Source organism: Saccopteryx leptura, chromosome 4, assembly GCF_036850995.1.
Source record: "Saccopteryx leptura isolate mSacLep1 chromosome 4, mSacLep1_pri_phased_curated, whole genome shotgun sequence".
In the NCBI taxonomy this organism is placed as follows: domain Eukaryota; kingdom Metazoa; phylum Chordata; class Mammalia; order Chiroptera; family Emballonuridae; genus Saccopteryx; species Saccopteryx leptura.
In genome coordinates, this window is record NC_089506.1 from 132,597,372 (window position 1) to 132,615,489 (window position 18,118).

Genomic DNA, 18,118 nt, shown 5'->3' on the forward strand with positions numbered 1-18,118 from the left:
CTTGGGATGGCAACCACAGCTACCAACAGAAAACACAGAGTCTTTGGGTGTTTCTCAGACTTGCCTGGTTATGAGAATCACCTGGTGCACTTGCTGAGCACACAAACTCCAGCTCCAGAATTCTTGACTCAGCATCTCAGCGAGGCCTGGGGATGAATCTCTGTTTACAAGCCCCCAGGTACTTCTTATGAGCTGGCACACCAGGGAAACAGTGAAATGAAGACAAAATAGAGAAGTAATTATACAGCATGCTCTTACACAGATAATGCTATATAAAGTTTATATGTATCATATTTATCTAAGATTATGGAGAGTGCTAGTCACCCCAATCTGCTGTCAGCAGATAGCAATTTATAAATTGTTCAGTCAAGTGCTAGTATAGGTCCAAATCTCACCTCTAAACCTATAAAAGTTCTCAACTTGTTCAGTCCATCTCTAGAATCATTGAACTATGGTCTGATTACTCATTGTCAAATTCCTGCCTCTCACCTCCTTCAGAGAGTTCTTATTCTAGTTACTTCATACCAATCAGTTAGGACAAAATGTGGTTAGGTCAAGAAATGTTAAATGTCTGAATAATTCAACAGGCATATGAAAGTATTTTAAAAGTTTGGTTAAAAAGGTTATTATAATCTGGATGAGGCGACTATAGCATCTGAGGCAGTGTTATCTTAAGAAACAAAGCTTATCTGTTAAAATAAGCAAAATAGCAAATGAATTAAGTTAAACAGGAAGCATAAACCAATATCACTTCTGACATTTGTTTCATAAGCCTTCCTTAAGGGTTGTGGGGTAGCTCTGTCAGGCTTGCTCATGGGTTTACCAACTGCAAGTACTTGGATTGATTAGTGCATGAGCACGTTGCAGCGGCATGTGTGCACGGCCTACATAAGGCTCTGGGTGCTTCCCCTGGGCGCTGATTCTCCCAAATCGCTCTCCCACCATCATGAGGTGTGGTTCTCCTTGCTCCATTGCCCTTACTGTGAATAGCAGATTTTCCTTTGTTTATTAGCTCTTTCCTTATGGTTGTTTATTTGCTGCCTGTCTTTGTAGGCCTCCAATAAACAGGTATGGCCGACACTTCCTGGCTCTGCATTTTCTCTACCATCTGTCCAAATCCAATGTGGACCTGCCTGGCCTCAGCCACGAGCATTACACCTGGTGTAGTGGGCAGGATTCAGAGCAGATCAGTATGGAGCCGCCGACACCCTTGAAGGGTGGGATAGAGGAGTGGTCGCTGTTCTCTGTGTCTCTCCTTTCAGGGGCTGTAGGTTGGGTGTTTTTTACAGCCCTGCAAGAGGAAACCGAGAGCTCTGTGCAAGAGGGGGCCTGAGGTTGAAAGCTCCAGGACGAGCTGCAGAGCAAGAGGCCACAACAGCATGAGCTGCAAATGGTCACTGGAGAAAGAGCTGCAGATCTGAGAACTGCCAGACAGACTGCAGGCTGAGAACCAGCAATGGCGTGAACTGGAGCCAGCACTGGAGAGGGAGGCCGACCGGGTTCGAGAGCTGCATTGTGAGCTGCAGGTGGTGCCTGGAACTGGAGCAGTCTCTGGAGAAGGAACTGTGGGTTCTCAAGTTGCAGTTTGCCCTGGAAGCTCAACTTGGCAGTTACAGCTGCTGGAAAAACAACAGCAGATTCAGGAGCTCGAGAGTCAGCTTCAGGCTGAGAGCCGGCAGCCGCAGGAGCCAAAGTGGGCGTGGAAGACAGAGCTGCATTCCTGCCTGCAGAGTGGCTCTGAGTGGAGGGAGCAGGCATTTCTGACTCCTCCTCTTCTGAGGATGAGGTTCGAGATGCAACTGCGGTCCCGGTCCCGTAGACTCAGAACCCAGCTGGTGGTCGCCAAGAAGGTAAAATCCTAGCAGCAAAGAGTCCCTCAGGGGCAACCACAGCCCCCTCCACAGATAGTGGAGCACTCTGTGGTCCAGCCCTATCAGAGCTGATGGAGTCAGGGTGCAATTCAGGCAGAAATCCATGGAGCTGCTGGCAGCTGGTTACTGAAGTTGTGGGACATAGGGGGTGGATGGTATCATGTTCTCCAGAACAGAGATGAAAAAATTGGCTGCCATTGCCACACACTCCTCCTTGAGTCAGCGTCTTCCGAACTGCCATGACAACCCAGAAAACCACACCCTATTGGGATGGCTGATGGCTGCCATTTGTTTGGTTTGGCAGAATGCTGGGGACTTGCTGGAGGCAGTAAGTCGGTGGCAGTGCTACAGTGAGTTAGTAAAGATCCTTCAGGAACTAGGTATAAAGAATGCTGCTTTCCACCCAGGGACCTGTGGGCCAAACGAGAAAGTATTTATGACTGGGATGCGGGATCTTATCCTCTTCAGTGCCCCATCAGCCCTTTTGGGTCACTAGTGGCTATCCTGGACTCTTATGTGGAACAGCCTATCAACAACATGGTTACACAGATGGTAGCAAATTTGGGGGAGCTGGAGGTACCACAGAATCACAAAGCTGTGAGGGCTGCTGCCCATGCTGCCGCTCTGACTGGCAAGAGGAATGGGCCTGTGAAAGTTACCTGAACACAGATGTGGGTAGATTTTATTGCGGCTGGGCAGATAGGGAGAAATTGGATGGCAAGCTTAATTAGGTTCTTCTGGAGCTTTGGCAGCAGCTTAAACCAGGACAGAGATTCCAGCCACTGAGACAAACAGCCCCAGCAGCTACCAATAAAACAGTTGGTGTGCAGGCGGCATGGTTGCAAGATTATATGATGGAGACAGCTGAAGGAGAGGAGGACCCCAAGACCTGCTGTCCCAGTTTGAATAGGGGGGAAGGCCAAGGGACCTAACAGGGATGGGCGGGACTGGCAGCCACACGTGGAACTGGGTATCCACTGGTCCCTTCTAATGTACAACGGGTATTGGCCTTGGTGGATACAGGTGCAGAATGTTCCCTCCTCTATGGGAACCCAGAACAGTTTACTGGGACCCCAGTGGCCATTGATGGGTATGTGGGCCAAACTGTTCAAGTGAAGCCAATAACTCTTCCATTGGGGATAGGAAGACTGCCTCCTCAGCGATACAGGGTGTTTGTATCCTCTATTCCTGAATACATTTAGGGGGTAGATGTCTTACAAGGACTGTGGTTGGAAACTACAGCTGGGGAGTTCTGCCTGCAAGTCCGGGTTGTAAAGGCAGTGTTGCGGGGACATGCAGCACATTCCCCCTTGCAATTACCCTTCCCTCGGCGTGTGACTAGCACGAAGGAGTACTGCCTGCCAGGTGGCTATGAAGATATCACAGGGACAGTCCTCGAACTAGAAAAGGTGGGGATCACCTGGCCAACACACAGTCCTTACAACTCCCCAGTGTGGCCTGTGCACAAACCAGACGGAACCTGGAGAATGACAGTAGATTACAGGGAACTTAATAAAGTTGTTCCCCCTTTGCATGCTGCTTTCCATCAATAGCTAACATGATGGATCGGTTAAGCCACGAGTTGGGGACATACCACTTTGTGGCAGATTTGGTTAATGCCTTTTTCTCTATTGATACAGCTGTAGAGAGTCAAGACCAATTTGCCTTCACTTGGGAAGGTCAGCAATGGACTTTTATACAGTATTACCAAAGGGCTATCTGCATAGCTCCACCTTGTGTCATGGGCTGGTGGCTGCTGGCCTGGCTAAATGGAAACAGCCAGAGGTAGTCCGCATGTACCATTATATCGATGACATTATGCTAACTAGTGACACTCTTCCAGAATTGGAGCAAGCAGTCCATACCCTGTTATCCCATTTGAAAGCATGTGGCTGGGCAGTCAACGAGAACCAATTATAAGGACCTGGGTTATCTGTTAAGTTCTTGGGAGTTAATCTGGTCAGGTAAGCAAAAGTTATCACTGACGCAGTTATAGATAAGATTCAAGCATACCCCGTGCCCACTACAGTAAAACAGTTACAGGAATTCTTAGGTCTGTTGGGATATTGGTGAGCATTCATTCCCCATTTAGCTCAGTTACTGCGTCTATTTTATCACCTTATTTGGAAGGGGGGTCATTGGGACTGGACTGACCAGACACAAGGTTCATCTGCAGTAGGTAAGAGAGCTGTCAAGGTGGGATAGGCCTTGAATGTGTTTGATCCTGTCAGGCCCTGTGAGCTGGATGTTCATGTAACCTTGGAGGAGTTTGGATGGGGCTTGAGGCAACCTATTGGGTTTTGGTCACAATTGTGGAAAGGCGCTGAAGTCTGTTACTCATTAGTGGAGAAGCAGCTGGCAGCTGTGTATGCTGCCCTCCTGGCCACTGAGAGTATTACAACCACAACACCAGTTATAGTCAAGACAACATACCCTATTGCTGGATGGGTGAGAGGTTGGGGAACAAAACCTCATAGTGGTATGGCCCAAACCTCCACCCTGGCCAAGCAGGGCGCATACTTGCAACAATGCTGTGCTCTTAGCACCAGGCCATTGAGGGCAGAACTGCAGGAAGTCTTGGGTCCAGTCACCTATGTGACTTTAGAGTCAGGTGCAGCTGGGGCTCAGGAGGCAGAACCTGAAGTCAGTCCCTACCAGGAGGGGCGGGTGCCCATCCCCGAGGATGTCTGGTATCCTGATGGTTCTAGCAGGAGCCAACCTGCCAAGTGGACTGCCATAGCCTTCCATCCGGCCACTGAGACTATTTGGATGGACACGGACGGGTACAGGCCAAAGCAGCCAATGGGCGGAATTAAGAGCCATATGGCTAGTTGCCCATAATAAACCTTCACCTCTGGTGATCTGTACTGACAGCTGGGCTGTCTATCATGGACTGACCCTTGGGATTGCTACTTAGCACATTAACCAGTGGATGGTAATGCACCATCCACTATGGGATCAGGCCATGTGGCAGGACTTATGGGAAATAGGACACCAGAAGCAGGTGACAGTATACCATGTCACGGGGCATGCTCCTCCAGTCCATCCTGGGAAGGATGAGGCAGACACGTTGGCAAGGATGCGATGGAGACTGTGCCTGCAGGTGACATGGCACAGTGGCTCCACCGGCATCTGCTCCATGTGGGACAAAAAACTATGTGGGCTACGGTTAAGGCGTGGAACTTGCCTGTGTCCCATGTGGAGGTACTTGCAGCGTGCAAACAATATGCAGTTGTAATGCTGGTGGCCAAGGCCAGGAAGGTTCACACTGGATTTGAGTAGATGGTAGAAAAACTGAGGAGCCAGAAAGCGTTGGGCCACTCCGTTTAATAAAGTCTCACAATGGCGAACAAGCACAGAGGCAGGGGAAACCGCCTCTTAGGCAAACAAATAGAAAAATGGCCTCTCACAGTGGTGGGCAGGCAATCCATGCATCCACAATCCCCTTGAGCACAAGCACCCATAGCCTTATATAGGCCACACACACATGGTGCTACCATGTGCTCATGCACCAATCAGGCAAAATACTTATACCTGGTAACCCTGTGAGCAAGCCTAGCACAGCTGCCCCACATTCCACCCCTTTAGAGTTGCTTGCTTCGCAATTTACATGATATCAGAGACCACAGCAACAGCAAGTTACACAATAATTACAATAATTACAAAGGTGCCCTTCATGATGTCTCCCTGAGCACTTTGCCCAGGGTGTCACCTGAAGGCCCACCTCCAACTCCCCACCACACAGTGCCAACAAGGCCACCCATTGTGGGAGGAGTTGTACAGTCCAAGGTTATGTCCATGGAGAGCAAAAAGTGTCCTTGGTGTGTCTCTGCAACTGAGTGAGAGCAGCTTCCCAGTGCAGGAGGGCCTCCACAGGTGCCATGCCTCCCCCATCAGGGTCTCTCATAGTACTGTCCGTGAGTGACATGTCCATTCATCAAGGGAGCCATTGCCTGCCTCTAGTCTCAGTCCAAGGGTCAGTCCATGACAGCCCAGCTGTCTGTGCAAATCACCAAGGTAAAGGTCCACTACAGGCATCTAGCCATACAGCCCTTTATTAACGGACCTCAGCACTGTCCACAGTGTGCTGTTTATTGCCACAAGCCCCATCCAAACCCCTCAACAAGCTCACAGGGCCTGGTGAGGTCAAACTTATTTAAGGCGTGTGTCACTTTAATAGTTCTCTTAGCTGCTGCTGCTGTAAAAAAAAAAAAAAAAAAAAAAAAAAAAAAAAGCACCTCTTACCTTCTAATGCCAACATCTGCTGCACATTAGAAGGGACAGTGGATTGCCAATTTCACATAGGGCCTCTGGCCCCTGCCTGTCCCTGTCGAACGGTCCCTCACCCTTCGCCCTAGTCAAACTGGGACAATGGGTCTTGGGGATCCTGTAACCAGAACACCAGTCATTTTCCTGGCAGATGCCTGGACACCCGGTTCCCCGCTTTTTCAGAAATTGGAAGCTCTGTTCTGACTCAAGCTGCTGCCAAAGCTCCAAGACTTTATTAGGCTTGCCATCTAATTTCTCTCCATCTGCCCCGGCTGCAATCAAGTCTACCCACATCTGTGTTTGGGTAACTTTCACAGGCCCATTTCTCTCGTTAGTTGGCGGGGGTGGGGCAGCATGGGCAGCAGCCCTCACAGCCTTAGGGTCCATCTCTGTTCTGGAGAGCATGATGCCAACCCCCCCATGTCCTGCAGCCGCACCAAGCAGGCTGCCAGGGGCTCAGTGGGTTTCTGCCTGAATTTCACCCCCAACTCCATCAGCTCTGCCCGGGTTCAGGGCTGGACCACAGAGTGCTCCACTACCCGGGGAGGAGGCTGTGGCTGCCCTGAGGGACTCTCGGCTGCTGGGTCTTTACCTTCTTGGCAACCACCAGCCGGGCTCTGAGTCTGCAGATGGCAGTTGCAGCCTGAGCTCCCCCCCCCTCAGAAGAAGAGGAGTCGGAAATGCCTACTTCTGTCGACCCAGAGCCACTCCACTGGCAGGAATGCAGCTCCATCCTCCATGCCCACTTCGGCTCCTGCAGCTGCCGGCTCTCGGCCTGAAGCTGACCCTCGAGCTCTTGAACCCGCAGTTGTTTCTCCAACAGCCATCGCTGCCAACGTTCAGCTTCCAGGGCAAATTGCAACTTGTGAACCCATAACTCTTTGTCCAGAAACAGCTCCAGTTCCAGGCGCCGCTGGCTCTCAGCCTGCACCTCACACTGCAGCTCTCGGACCTGGTCGGTCTCCTTCTCCAGCTCTCGCTCCAGTTCACACCATTGTTGGCGCTCAGTACGCAGCTCATCCTGGAGCTTTCAACCTCTCTCAGCTTCTCACACAGAGCTCTTGATTTCTTCTCTCAGGATTGTAAAAAACACCCAGCCCACAGGCTCCAACAGGAGAGTCACTGAGAACAGACACTCCTCTATGCTATCCCTCAAGGATGGCGGTGGCACCATACCAATCTGTTCTGAACCTTGCCCACTATGCCAATGTAATGCTGGTGGCCGAGGCCAGGCAGGTTCACACTGGATTTGGGCAGGCGGTAGAGAAATTGCAGAGCCAAAAAGGGTTGGGCCATTTCATTTCATAAAGTCTCACAATGGCGGACGAGCATACAGGCAGAAGAAACTGCCTCTCAGGCAAACAAACAACAAAATGGCCCCTCACAGTGGTGGGCAGGCAATCCATGCATCCACAATCCCCCTGAGAGCAAGCACCCATAGCCTTATATAGGCACACACACATGGTGCTGCCACACACTCGTGCACCAATCAGACAAAGTGCTTACACCTGGTAACCCTGTGAGCAAGCCTAATACAGCTGCCTCACAGCAGTGTGTTCCAAGGAGCACCCTCAGAGACCACTGGTGTCACGTAGACAAATCCAGAGAGGTCGTGTTCCACTGACACGGTGGCAAATAGACATCATCGGATCCTTACCAAAGTTGGACGGGTACCAGTATGCAGTCACATGTGTAGATACTGCCACCGGGCTGCTTACTGCTTACCCTGCCCATAACCCAGACCAAAGGGCAGTCATACAGGCTCTAGATCACCTGAGTGTTACGCACGAGTGGCCACTGGTCCTTAAAAGTGACAATGGTACCCATTTCATGGGTCCTATAGCGAGGCAATGGGCTCAAGACCTAGGGGTGGACTGGAAGTACCATGTCCCTACCACCCCCAGGCTGCTGGTATCATTGAGCGGTATAATGGACTCTTAGAGCAGGGACTGTGACAGGAGGGGGGCACTGGCTCCCTTACTGAATAGACACGCCGCTTGTGGACAGTACTCGGATTTTGAATGAGAGACCTTGATGGGGTACCCAGCTTTGTGGAAGCCCTCCTGCACTGGCAGCTGCTCCCATCCAGTTGCAGATATGCACCAAGGACACTTTGCTCAAGCCGGGCTTTGGACAGCAGGGCAATGTGCTTTTGCCCCAACAGCCCTCCTTAAAGGCCAACGGCTTCAATGGACTTGGCCCTGGACTGTACAGGCCCGTCACCTATGATGGGTGACCTTGTTGGCTCCGTGGGTTAGGGGGCTAGAGGTGGACCCTAGTTAACTCCCTGGGCAACCAGCACCTGGCCACCTAAGGTAGAAGCGTATTATCCCTTGAGTGCTCAGGGAGACAGTGTTATGAAGGGCGCCTTTGTAATTTCTTTATGGCCAATAATGAGTTCTCCTATTTTACTACACATAGAACCAGCAGATCCTGGTGTGCAGGCCAATAAGGTTTGGTATACCCGCCCCAGGTGGCCTCTGGTACCTGCTACTGTGCTGTCTGCAGATAGAACTCTGGCCTGGATTCTGTCAGAAGGGAAGGATTTGCCTCTCTTGATGCTGCTGACCACTCTATCACTTTGCTCAAAGCTGTGATTTGTAATTCTGTTATTGTAGTCTTTACTGTTTTGGTTTTTGTAATGTACCTCACTCCTCCCACAGGAACCATTGCAGAAGAGACCTGTTGTGTAGATTGTGAGGCGAGCAACCCAAAGGGGTAGAATGTGGGGCAGCTGTGTGAAGCTTGCTTACGGGTTTACTAGCTGCAAGCACTTTGCTTAGGGGTCCCCAAACTACAGCCTGCGGGCCACATGAGGCCCCTGAGGCCATTTATCCACCCCCACCGCACTTCCAGAAGGGGCTCCTCTCATTGGTGGTCAGTGAGAGGAGCATAGTTCCCGTTGAAATACTGGTCAGTTTGTTGATTTAAATTTACTAGTTCTTTATTTTAAATATTGTATTTGTTCCCGTTTTGTTTTTTTACTTTAAAATAAGATATGTGCAGTGTGCATAGGGATTTGTTCATAGTGTTTTTATAGTCCAGCCCTCCAACAGTCTGAGGGACAGTGAACTGGCCCCCTGTGTAAAAAGTTTGGGGACCCCTGACTTTGCTTGATCAGTGCGTGAGCACGTGGCAGAGGCACATGTGCATAGTCTATGTAAGGCTACGGGTGCTTCGCCTGGGCGGCGATTCTCCCAGATTACTCTCCTGCCACTGTGAAATGCAGTTTTCCTTGCTCTCTTGCCCTTACTGCAAATAGAAGATTCTCCTTTGTTTATTAGTTTCTCCCCTTTTGTTGTTTATTTGCTCGCGTGTCTTTGCAAGCCTCTAGTAAATGGGTATGGCCTGACGCTTTCCAGTTCCGCAGTTCCTCTATCATCTGCCTGAATCCAGTGTAAACCTGCCTGGCCTCAGCCAACGGCATTACAAGGGTCAATTGTAAGCATGACTATTTTTATTTTAAAAATCCAAAGATCTGAATCTGTACTGAAATACTAAATCCCAGAAAACATGTTGACACAGAAAGGTGAAGACCGGACTTGGTCACACTGTTTTCCCCCAAGTGGCTTGTTAGTACACTGGACCCTTTTTAGAGAAAGTTAGATATTGCAGAGCAAATCTTTAATTAAAACATCACTCTCCTTTGCTAGGGCTTGAAGCATTATATTTCATGTTCCCTCAAATATTGCCCTGGGATCAGTTCTCATCTTTTCTCTTTTCACTTATGACAGTAGTAAGGCATGGGCTGCCTGAGCTGAGTTTAGGACCCATGCCTCTAAATGTTATTATAATCCTTCTGTTGATCTTAAAAACTACTTAAACAACTAAAAGACCTTCGGAAATCATGGTCATGTGTTATACAAATACAATACTTGAATGCTATGCCGTTCCTTTAAGGATCTGTGGGGTAGCTGTTAGGCTTGCTCGTGGGGTTACCAGCTGCAAGCACTTCACCTGATTGTGAGCACATGTGCACAGCCTATATAAGGCTATGGGGGCTTGCGCTCGAGATAGATGAGAAATGAGGGATTGGGGATTGTGGATGCATGGATTGCCCGCCCGCCACTGTGAAGGGCCATTTTGCTGTTTGTTTGCCTGAAAGGTGGTTTCCCTGCCTGAGTGCTTGTCCGCTGTTGTGAGACTTTTAAACACAGTGGTCCAACACTTTCCAGCTCCGTAGTATTTCTACCATCTGCCTGAATTCAATGTGAACCTGCCTGGCCACCATAGCCACCACCAGCATTACCGGATCATTACTATTTTCAGACATTATGTTCAGTAGATTTCAATGATGGCTTCACTTCTTCACTCCCTGTGCCATACCTTTGCCATATGACTTTGAAATTCCTTTCACTAAAGAGGCAGTATCTATTTCTCCATCCCTTTGAATCTGGGATGGCCTTGGGTCTTGCTTTGGTCAATAAAATGCAGACTATAATGAGAACGTGCTGTTTCCGATCCTAGACCTCAGGATGTCCTGCATGTTTCCTCTCCTCTCTTGCTCCTCAGCTGTAGCCATGAGAAAATGCCAGTTAGGGTGCTTGAAGATGAGAGACCTATGTCACCCAGTCATCCAAGTCTGAAGGTCTTCCTAAATTAGTGAATTGATTCCCAGATAGGCCAGCAGAACCCCAGAGCACAGGCAACAAATGCTTTTTATTATGTATGCCTCTGAGGTTTTCTGTAATTTGTTGTATAGCCATACCTGACTAATATCACTCTATCTCTTGTCAATCAAAGTTTTTGAAAGTCAAAGATACAATTTAAAAATAAAAGGCCCTATTATTGTATACTCCCCTTTGGTATCCTAAAAGTGAGAAATGAGTTTCCAGATTGTTTTTTTTAAAAACATCCAACACCAGAGAAAAGCTGCTAACTGTGGTTACCTCTAAAGGAAATGACAGGGTTGGGAGGGGAAATTTTCGTTATATATCCTTTTGTTGTTTTGAAATTTGAATCATGGAAGTGTTACCTATTAAAAGTCCTCCATGACTATAGATCATTGAGTTGTGTCTCTAGAAAAGAATGTATCCATTTCTTTTTTTTTCTTCAAGATTTTATTTATTCATTTCAAAGAGGGGAGGGAGAGAAAGAAAGAGAAAAAAGGGGGGAAGAGCAGAAAGCATCAACTCCCATATGTGCAAGCCCCAGGGTTTTGAACTGGTGACTTCAGCATTCCAGGTCAATGCTTTATCCACTGTGCCACCACAGGTCAGGCCAGAATGTACCCATTTTTATACACACATGATAGAGTAAATGAGAGAAAATTATTTGTAAGGCTAAATCTTTCAATGGATATAGTCTGATATTTAGAGGCTTTATCTAGGGGAAATATCTAGAAATATCTAATGACTTTGCAGATAAACATGATGATCTATAGGATAATTCTAAAAACCTTTAGCAACTTAAGTAAAATGTGTTCCTGTTTGCTGACCACAAAATATATCATACTAACTAGGTCAAAAATTCTTTTAAAACACTGGTTCTGTGGTTCTCAAAGTTTGATTATATAAATCACCCCAGGCCCTGGTGGTTGGCTCAGTGGTAGAGCATTGGCCGAGCGTGTGGAAGTCCTGGGTTCGATTCCCGGTCAGGGCACACAGGAGCAGTACCCATCTGCTTCTCCCCTCCTCCCCCTCTGGCTTCTCTCTCTCTTTCTCCCTCCCTCTCTTCTCATTACTTCCTGCAGCCATAGCTTGATTAGAGTGATTTGGCCCCAGGCACTGAGGATGGCTCTGATGGCTCCAGTTGCAATGGAGCAAGGACCCTAGATGGGCAGAGCATCACCCCCTAGTGGGCAAGCTGGTGGATCCCTGTAGGGGCACATGCAGGAGTTTGTCTCTGTCTCCCTTCTTCTCACTAAAAATTAAAAAAAAAAAAGAATCACCCTGCCTCTTGTTTTAAGATGTAGATGGTTCAGGTGCCATCACAGAGATTGTAGGTGTGGGATGGAGCCCAGAAGTCTGCATTATAATAAGCAGTTCAAATAATCTTCATGGATTCCATTTGAAGAAACACGATGTGTAGTCACTACTTCATGGTTCAATCAAGTACTTGTGCTGCCTTCATTGAACAGAAATAATGGGCCATGGGTTCCTGATTCATTCTCATCAAATAGATCATTTAATTTGATTATGATAAAAAAAAAGGAGTAAGTTAAATTAGGGGCCCAACAATATGGGTCAAGGAAGGCAGAAGTTAAAGAAATGAAGCTCCAGTATTTTTTGTGTGTGTGACAGATACAGAGAGAGGGACAGATAGGGACAGACAGGAAGGGAGAGAGATGAGAAGCATCAATTCTTATTTGTGGCACTTTAGTTTTTCATGGATTGCTTTTCCATATGTGCCTTGAATGAGGGGTTACAGCAGACCAAATGATCCCTTGCTCAAGTCAGTGGCCCTGGATTCAATCTGGTGAGCCTTGCTCAAACCAGATGAGCCCACGCTCAAGCCGGTGACCTTGGGGTTTCAAACCTGGGTCCTCCATGTCCCAGTTTGATGCTCTATCCACTGCACCACCAACTGGTCAGGCTTAAGCTCCAGTATTATTTTAAAGGAGCGTATGAAAGAATCAGATTGTTTAAATACTAGATAATAAATAATACGTGGGTTGCACACATAAATTAATTTTAAGAATAAGAGGACTAACATAATTATGTGCTGAAATCAATCATGATAAAGTTTTTGTTTTGAGCAAATAACATTTGCTATTTGATGAGAAAAGATGAATTCTGAAAGAGAATAAATGGGCAGCCCTTTTTCTGTAAGTATAAAATCTATTAGAGGAAAAAGTCCAGCTGTGGTTATGCATGTTGACAAACCACTATGCCAACTTTTCTGGTAGCTGTCAGGGGTAAACAGATATTTCTGGCTTCAGAATCTGGCTAAAGACAGTTTTATGTTTTTAAGTTTTGGAAAACTCTAGGTTCCACATGCTGATTTGGGAAAGATTTTGAAGATGTCAAATGGGTGTAACAGTCTCTGGAGAGGCAGTCCTCTATGCTTGAACTAATATATAAATAAGGCTGCTGTTGAAAATTAGAAGTCTATTGCTTTTTCTGTAATTTATAATTATTTTTTGAGGACAGAGTCCCAGGAGTCATATAAGGGGTCCAAGGTTATGAACATTTTAAGGGCGGTAACATTTTGCCAGATTGCTTTCCTAAACCCACCAGCATTCTCTTCCCCTTGCTGGTAGTATATTTCACCCCTTTCTTTCCTTCCTTAGAAAGCTGCTTATAACCATCATAGACAAAAAGTCATTGCTAATTATAGGAGCAAGTGTTAACTTGTTTTTATTGATTTATTTTTATTTATTTTAGTGAGGAGAGAGAGATAGATTGGGAGAAAAGATCAGGGAGGAATAAAAAGCATCAACTTCCATATGTGCCTTGACCGGATAAGGCCAGAGTTTTGAACTGGTGACCTCAGCACTCCAGGTCAGTGCTTTATCCACTGCACCACCGCAGGTCAGGTTAGCTTGTTTTAAATTGCAGCTGTTTGTTAATCAACTTAATAACCCACAACCTTCAGACCAATCAACCTGCAGCTATTTAATTATTTGCTGAGAGGCGACATTTTCATACATTTTAGTTCCTCTTTCACCACTCAGTTCTTTTCATCAACTTGTATGAGGATTTCTCTAATGAAGAAATTACCTCAGGCTTATTGTATGCACTGCTACTACATGTTCCCAGGGATGACTTCCTAACTCTCTCCTTCTCCCTCGGCACAGTGGAGTCATGGACCCCTCAGGACGACCTTTGGGCTGACTCATTTTCCAAAGCTCCTGAGTTCCCAAAGCTACTTACTCATCATGGTGCCAGCCGGATTGAAGCTCCTGACGCTGTCTTCACCCTCAGCGTGTCTCTGAGGTCACCTTTTTCAGTTAATCCCAGAAACAAGCTACATCCACATCTGCTTCCTGGTAACCAGCACCTGCTGCTACCTGCCAGGCACTATCTTTACAAAGTGGAGTCGATTCGCCACGCTAACCCCAGCCTCTTTTGAAATGGTTTTATGTAGAAGATTAGAATATTTTAAGCTATATTTCCTCCTAGAAAATAACCCAAGAGGGGAGAAAATATGCAGCAAAATATCTATCACCTAAAACAAATTTTGATTAAGCACCTATACTCCTGCAACATTAAAATTACCCCAATTTTACCATAATTTAAAAAAGTATCCCAGAAAAATTACTTTAAGGATAGGAGAGTTGAATTTTCTCAGTGCCTGGACCTCCAACCTGGCCAAATTTTGTCTCAGGGCCATATCTTAGGGCCCTCCTACTCCAAGAGTGACCCAAGGAACATGAATGTCAGCCTCGTCTGGGAATTTGTTAGACATGTACACCCCACCCCCACCTACTGCATCAGCCTGCAGTTCCACAAGGTTCCCAGATAATGTGAATGCATGGTAAATTTGAGAAGCACTCTCTTAAAGCAGTGGTAGATATCAACTCTGGCTTATACATCTCCTGAGGAGCTTGTAAAAAATAGGCCGAGGCCCCACCCCCAAAGACTCTGATTTCTATTGGTTGGAAGGGGGCACTGGAATTGTTTAAACACGCTCCAGTGATTCTATGTGCAGCCAGAGATGAGAAGTGACTCCAAAAGTTTCTAAAACTTCCTTTTAATAAGGCAGAGTTGATAACACTCTAAAATCTGAGGTCTTCAAGTTCCATGCTTCTTAACTATTATATATAATTAAATCCAAAAACCAGTTAGCTACTGGAGGACAGGAATACATTTTAAAAAATTTTTTAGCTTTGGCCGGTTGGCTCAGTGGATAGAGCATTGACCTGGTATGTGGAAGTCCCGGGTTCGATCTCTGGTCAGGGCCCACAGAAGCGCCCATCTACTTCTCTTCCCCTCCCTCTCCTCCTTCTCACTCTCTGCCCCTCTCACAACCAGTGGCTGAGTAGATTTGAGCATCTACCCCAGACAGGGGTTGCTGGGTGAACCCTAGTTGGGATACATGCAGGACTCTGTCTCACTATTTCCACTCCTCTCACTTAAAAAAAAATTTTTTTTGACATCATATCTGCTAGTTTCAAGAGCAACTAGAATTCTTAGGGTAAGAAACAAAACAATGAAAACATATAAAAAGCAACTGAGGACCTGCCTTTAAATGCATCTTAGTATCGGCAGTCCCACCTTTGGTCATGTTCTCATTCCCATGTATGGTCATACAGCAGCACACTGAAATGGCCCAACTTTGTGGCTAGTAAGAGGGATAAGACATCCAGACAGGCCCTGCCACTACCCAATGTCCTTAGCCTACTACAAATGCAGATTTTAAAGCTAATCTTGGGGCTATGAGTCATTTCCTAAAGTGATGAACACACAGACGGCTGAGTAGAAACATACTGTTATCTGAATCTCAAGACATTGCTGCATCTGACCTCTGGCTTTCTGTGTTTCCAGAGGAACAGCACGCAGTCACAACAGTCCCCACAACAAAGCAGCGTGGAGCTTGGTCACTTTACAGTGATGGTGCCATGGGTGGCTCACAGCAACTACTTGGAAACCAGGCCTCACACACAGCTTTCCAACCTCACTGGCCCACTGCCTTGAATCAGTTTCTATTGCTCCAAGTTACTGACGCCCCCAGCTGTGGGGCAGAAAGAAACCCCATGTGGTGGCCTGGCTGTGAGCCAATTGTTTAGCTCTTTTGTGCTTTATAAGTATGACCATTTTTGGTGACAGAGAGAGACAGAGAAATAGACAGGGACAGATAGGAAGGGAGAAAGATGAGAAGCATCAATTCTTCACTGTGGCACCGTAGTTGTTCATTGATTGCTTTCTCATATGTGCCTTGACCAGGGGACTACAGCAGAGTGAGTGACCCCTTACTCAAGCCAGCAACCTTGGGCTCAAGCCAGTGACCATAGGGCCATGTCTATGATCCCACGCTCAAGTCAGAGATCCCACACTCAAGCTGGTGAGCTCGCGCTCAAGCCAGTGACCTCGGGGTTTTAACCTGGGTCCTCTGTGTCCCAGTCCCACACTCTAGCCACTGCACCACTGCCTGGTCAGGCTCTATGTCTTCTTTTTTAAGGAGATAAAGTTGGGAAATCTTACATAAGAACAAGGTTCTCAAATATTTTTAGCCCAGGAGACCTTAATACACTTCAAAAAATTATTTTAATCCCCCCCTCAAAAAAAAATTTTCATGTGTGATGGTTATAGCCAATAGTATGCTGGAGTCAGTTGTATCAGCTCACAATTAAAGGAATTTTCAAGCCAACAACTGGAAGCTTGATATTAGCAATACAAAGAGTACATATACACCATGGAAACTGGCGAATGTTACAAATTAGGGACTTTTTCTTTTTCTGGAGATTCAGTTTAACAGCAAACCACTGATTCTATCTATTGACATTAAAATGAAGAACTTTTGAAAATATATCATTTACATAAAAACAATAAATCTATTACATGTTAATATAAATACACTATCTGCAAAATTACTTTTTCTCCAAAACAATGATTTAATGAGAGGAATTGCACTGTTCAATATTTTTGCAAATCTCTTTAATGGCTGTCTGAATAGAAGACAGTCAGATTTTCATATCTGCTTCCATTATGCAATCTGTTTACACTATCACATATCACGTAGCCTCTGGAAAACTCAACAATACAGTATATACATGTGCGAGAATATGACCACAATAGGGCAAATGATGTCTTGATGGTTGAAGCCAGTTTTGACCTTGTACATGTCCAGAAGAATCTTGGGACTCTGATGATCATTGCATGGGAACACTCTCTCTGCCCAAACAGCAGCTTACTTAATTGCACCTCCTTCATAAAACATAATTAGGCTTATCCCAAACTCTAATAATTGGGAAAGGAATAGCCACAGAGCTATGCCAATTTTGCCAGGAACTTACTATTGATGACTGTTTTCTCCTTAATTTTTACTATGATATCTAGGTGAAGATAAGTACTACTAGAGGGTCCAGGCCTCAGAAAATTAGTTGTTCACAAACACTGCTTAACTTTTTCCACTTGCTCAAAAAACTGCAGCTTCCTGAAGGACATGCCAACATTTCCCTCAATTTATTAAATTTAGAAGTATAACCTAAAATTTTCCACCAGTTTATTCAACAATCAAGTATTCCATTTCCTTAAAAATTCTATTTTTGACTTGGTGAGAAAGACAAATATATTTTGAAAAATAACAGTAGAAGAGTTTTAAGGTTACTTTCTAGTTAGTGTGGGAATCCTATTTCTGGTGAAGGTGGGCTGACGTCATTGAATATGTTTATTCCTGAAGCACTGCAGACAGTCCATCCAGGCCCCAGAAACCTAAGCTTGTGTGTTAACTTAAAAATTCTGTGTTAACAGAATTCTTTTTTAGTTGAAAAAATTTTCCAGTTGACTATGAATCTAGAAATATGTTATCAGAAGTTTTTATTGATTTTCAACTCTCATTTTGCTTTAAATTTCCTTCGTTCCTCTACCCCAAAGAGTGTTAGAGGGCAGAAGATTGTCACTCAAGGGCAGCCCTTCTTTGAGTTTCAGCATGCCACCCTGCCTCTGACTGCAGACTCTCTTCTCTGTGCCTGTAACCTAAGAATCTGAACATATTCCCCGTGATAGAATCTCAATTTTTCCTAAGAAGGGATTTAAATAAAAAAGGACACAGAGAGTTAATCACCCAATGCCTTTGATAGAAACTGTGCTCCCCCACCTCCATTCCTTCTCCATGCTCCAAGAAGCTGATTTTTTTTTTAAGTGAGAGTAGGGGAGATACAGAGGCAGATTCTTGCATGTGCCTGACCGGGATCCACCTGGCAACCTCTGTCTGGGGCCGATGCTCTGCCCATCTAGGGCCGCTAGCAATCAAGCTATTTTTAGCCCTGAGGCTACAACTCCTTAGAGCCATCCTCAGTGCCCTGGGCTGACATGCTCCACTCAACTGAGCCATGGCTGTGGGAAGAGAAGAGAGAGAGAAACAGGAGTGAGAAG